The following is a 4,908-nucleotide window of genomic DNA, read 5'->3' on the forward strand; positions in this document are numbered from 1 at the left end:
CTGAGCCTGTGGTCTTTCTTTATGATTAACATCAAAGTCTGCTGAATCCACAATCTACGCCAGTGCAGAAACACTACAGCTCCAAAGGACAGCATGGGAGTGACATCCTTCATGTGTGATTCAGTAACCTTAACTCTCCTCAGGTCAGCTGCAGAGCAAAGAATCTTTTGTCTCTTCTCTACTACTACCAAATGTTAAGGACAAGCCAGCCCTTGTGTCCATATGTGCAGCTGGCCCACAATGACAATGTACTAATGACTAAACTGAGTGTGGGCTAAAAGAACCATGGGAAAGGGCTGAAAAACTGACACGGACCCAGAAGCTGGTAGCTCTTTAAATAAAGATTTGTTTCTTGTTTTTTGAAAGCACGGTGCTAAGAAGCATGTAACAGACCCTGCATTACAGTCTTATTAAGGGAGGCATGTTGACCAGATGATAGGTAGTGAGCTATGGCTCCCACAAGTAATGGTGGAAACTCTATCACTTAAAATATTTAAAACAAGAATGGAGAAAGCAATGTATCTTGTACCATCAAGGGAACTCGCTAGCTGACCTAACAAATCTTTTCCATCTCTGATTTCTATTATTCACTCTGTGCAGAAAGACCCAGTGTTGTATTTTGGCTGCAGTAATGAAAAATGAGTAGACTTAAGGTGCTTTCTTTTCTCCAAGTAACTCAGATCTCCAACATCTAGCTGGTATCTCAGTTCTTCACACTTTCCTCACCCCACCCTAGTGTTATCACATGTATACTGCAGCTACTATTTCCTGATCAATTCAGTTAGCATTAAATGTAACTCATCTTCAGATTTTTTTTACTTTTATTTTTTTAAAGACAGAACTTTCAAACTGTAAAATAGTTAAGTAGACTTCCTACATTTATAATTAAGAGGTATAGTAGTAACCAAACTCTAAAATAACCTTATGGGTGTCCTTATGGGTGTTTGTATCTGAAATTTACTCTTCCTTATGACTTGCTGAATTCTTTTACATTATTTGGATAAAACAAGAATAAATGTTGAAATGTCATCATTAAATACATCATATCCAAAAACTTGACCCTTTTTCTGAGGCAACTCTAGAGCCACTCTGTCTCCCACCACCCCCTTCTGTTTTTCGAACATAGCTCAATTCGCTTTAGCATTATGTAGGTAAGGATGTGGGGACTAGAACCTAGCACTGTAGAGGCTGGGACAGCTAACATTTGCACAGTGCCCTCAGGAGCTCATATGGTGCTATAAACAGATAGCACTTTGGAGAACAGGAACCACAGGAAGTACCACCCAAGAGAGTTAGTGTGACAGTACTCTGCGGCCCACTGATTGGCCAATCACCCTATCTAACCCTGAGGGTGGCCCAGAAAGTTGTCTAGGCAATGATACAGACTTTGGGTCTGCTGTGATTCCACACCTAACCGCCTGATGTTTGACTCTAGCCAGGTATTACCACTGATCTCTGACTCTGACCCTTATTTCTGCTTCCTGATTACAGCTTGGTACAACCTCTGGTCTCTGATGCTGGCCTGACTTTGACACTGACTCTGGCTTATTAAACCTGCCTCCAAAGATTTCTCTGACCCCTGCTCACTGACTACTGTGGACTCCAGCCCAGCTGTGACTCCTAGGCCAGACTGTCTATGCCCTAGTCCCTTATAATATATGATCAGACTTAGAGTACCACAAATGTCTTTTGCATCAAACAAGATTTTACTTGAGCTACTGTCAGACCGTGCTGTTGCCTCAGTTTCCCCTTCTTGGCTTCTCAAAAGCTGTCAGAGCCTTGCAAGTCAAATAACACCACTCCTTGGGGCCTTGTTTACTAAAATAACATCACAGTTTGAACATTTGCTTAAATCAAAACATGTCTTTCCCCACAGTTTATACATTCTTTTGGTGGGCTCACTATTTCTTTCCCAAAAATCAGATCCTGCTGCCTAGTGTTTCCTAAAGTCTTTCTCTAAGGCTTCTAGTCCTATTTCTCACTGCAGGTAGCTTTAGGGCCTTTTCATCTACCTGGTGCGTAAAGCCCCACTCTTGAGAAACCTACAAGAAGGAATTGTCACTAATCAATGCCTCTCAAATCCATGGATCACCTGTGGTCTGCAAAGGTTGAAGGTCTTGCTAGATTATTTAATGCTCCCTTCTGTCCTTGAAAGCTATGAAAATACTGACTGCTCACATGGTGCTGGCTCCTCCTTCTTGTTTCTAGCTGCTTCAGCACATGAATAGACAGCTAAGAATACCTGAGACACTTTCCTAGTATTACTTTTCCATGTAACCAATTGCTGTCATTACTATACGGTACATAAATCATCCAGAATCATAAATATGGGAGGAGGTGTTCTATGAGAAAACGAAAGGGAGGAGAGGTGTCCAGAAGACCACCTCTCTTTTAAGTTGTGGTCTACACTATTAAAATATTTGGAGAATTCCTGCCCTAGATAATTTTTTTAAATCTAATATTTTCAATCCCTCCTCCCCCACTGAAGAAATGGGTCTTCAAGAGGGCTCTAAATGAGGAAAAGTGGTGGCCTGGTGCACAGGGGAATTAGAGGTCATTCCACAGAAAAATGTACAAAGACAGCAGTGTAAAAAGAAGCCAAAGGGCTTGTTGAGGTTGGTATCCTTGTTCAGAGTGAAAAACGATCAGAGGCAACATCACAGGAGAGGAGAGCCAAGATGTTATGCAGGGCCTTGAAGGCAAGGATGTTTATGGACTTGATATTGTCAGAATAATCCGAAGATGGGGGGAGTGCTGTGGTCTGACTGGTAGACAAGAAAGATAAGTTTTCTGTAATGTTTTTGATGGATTGAGAGGAAGCAATAAGGGCTGAAGGGAGACTGGAGAGGAGGAGGCTACAGTAGACAAGACTAGAGATAACCAGGCAGTAGAGAAGTGCTTCACCAATAGGAGGGAAAGGAAGGGTCAGATTTTCGAAATGTGGAGAAAAAAGTAACAAGGATTAGTAACAGGCTAGATGTGTGGGGAGCTGTGATGTAGTGCCCATTCCACATCTCACCTGAAGGGTTAAGGTTGCTTGGAAGGGGCAAATTAACCTAGTAGGCCACACCTGGGGGAGAATTAGGATGGCTATACAAACCCTAATGGAAGATAAAGCTCAGCTGGGCAGATGTAGGCTGGGCTGGTACAAAGCTGAGAACAGAAGGCCTGTAGTCACTTTCTGTGCTTAGAGAGGGAAAGGCAGAAACCAGGAGGCTAATAGAAGCCCTGGGATCCTGGCCCTGACGGAAGGGTATACCCAGAGGAGGGTGAAGAAGGAACCTGATAGAGACAAAGTACAAAGCAGACCTGGGAAAAGCAGTGAGGTTTGGGACAGTGCAGACCTTGACTACAGATTGTAGGGTCCCTGAGCTATAATCTAGAGTAGTGGGCAGGTGGGCCCACCTTGGTTCCTCTACCATCCCCTGGGGAAGTGGCACAGTCAGGGCATTGAATAGGAAAGCTACCTGAGACTGTTTATATGGAGAGACTTTGATTACCCTCCTTTGAAAGGGGAAAACACATAGTGATCTATCTGGAGGGGCCAAGCCACAAAGAGTGAACGCTCTGAGTTGCACAGAGAGGCTGTGGGGCATACAAATGAGTGACGAAAGGGAGTGTCAAACCTGGAAGGAGCTGATGCCCAGAGCAGCCAGGAGGAGGCACCCTAGCAGTGAACGACCCTGTGCCAGGAGCCTACATTATTTGCTTTTAAATAAAGCTGAAGGTTCAGGAATGAGAGAATATGCAGGTTGAGTCTATTAAATATTTTTGCTGCTAATTACAGTGCATGTTGGGCCTCTGCTTATTCCTGAGGTCACAGAGAGAACAAAATCTACGTCACTTTATTCTTCAGAGTCACCCGAAGTGATACTTAATTAATCTGTGCAGGATCTCCACACTTCAGCAAAATGCCCTTTTCAGTCCATTGTTTGCAATTTGCATTTTTGAAGGGCATTTTGGGCAGACTGTCATCACCATGCTAAAATAATTGTACTTTGCTTTTGGTAATGAAGCCTGCATTTTTGTTCATTTGCAATTGTGGCCTTTTTTCTCCCCTCTGAATATCATTTCTATTTCCTGCTGGCACATTAGTGCTGGATTGTGTGAGAAGTGATGATTTTCTAACTTTAATGGCTTTTTCAATTCTTTTAACTAACTCAGCAGTCCTATCAAGGGTTGAATCATGTTCCAGCTGCAGGAGTTCTCTTGCAATTATTTCTCTAATTCATTCTGGTAAATGCAAGGTCAGTGGTTAATAAAGTATTTACCATTCATTATTGGTTAAGTATATGGTTCCAGACTTCACATGTTTAATGGAAAACAGCCTGGAGGAAGCATGGGCTGCAGTGGCAGCTGTATGCTAATGACAGCAAGCCTTACATATACATCCCTTCTGTTCCTGCCAGGGTGGTGAAGTGCTGTGCCCAAAGGTTGATGGATAGTGGGATGTAAATGAGGGCTGTTGTAATAATTGGGCCTACAAATTTAGCCTCATGGTGAGCTCAAATGTAAGAAGTGAGTGGAAGTTCATAAGATATCACAGGAACTTATTACAACAAATGTTGATGGGAAAAGGTACAAAAGAGAAAAATTGCATTAGTTCAAATAAAAAGGCCTACTGATAAAATTCAAGGATTGTTAAAATTGCACCAAGAACACAAGAGATGTGGGACTGAAAATTAATGGCCCAAACTTGGTGCATTGGAAGTTAGGCCTACTTAGAGGGCAAAATAACGATGGAATGCGAATTCCACCCATAGCTCCTTTTTGGGCTTCTTACTCCTCACTGGGGAGGCCTCAGTTGGAGCATGGTGTCCTGTTCTGGGTGCTTTAGGAAAGATGTGGACAAACAGGAGCGAGTCCAGAGAAGAGCAACAAAAATGATCGGTTTAGAAAACATGACTT

This window comes from Caretta caretta, chromosome 4 (assembly GCF_965140235.1).
Source record: "Caretta caretta isolate rCarCar2 chromosome 4, rCarCar1.hap1, whole genome shotgun sequence".
Taxonomy (NCBI): domain Eukaryota; kingdom Metazoa; phylum Chordata; order Testudines; family Cheloniidae; genus Caretta; species Caretta caretta.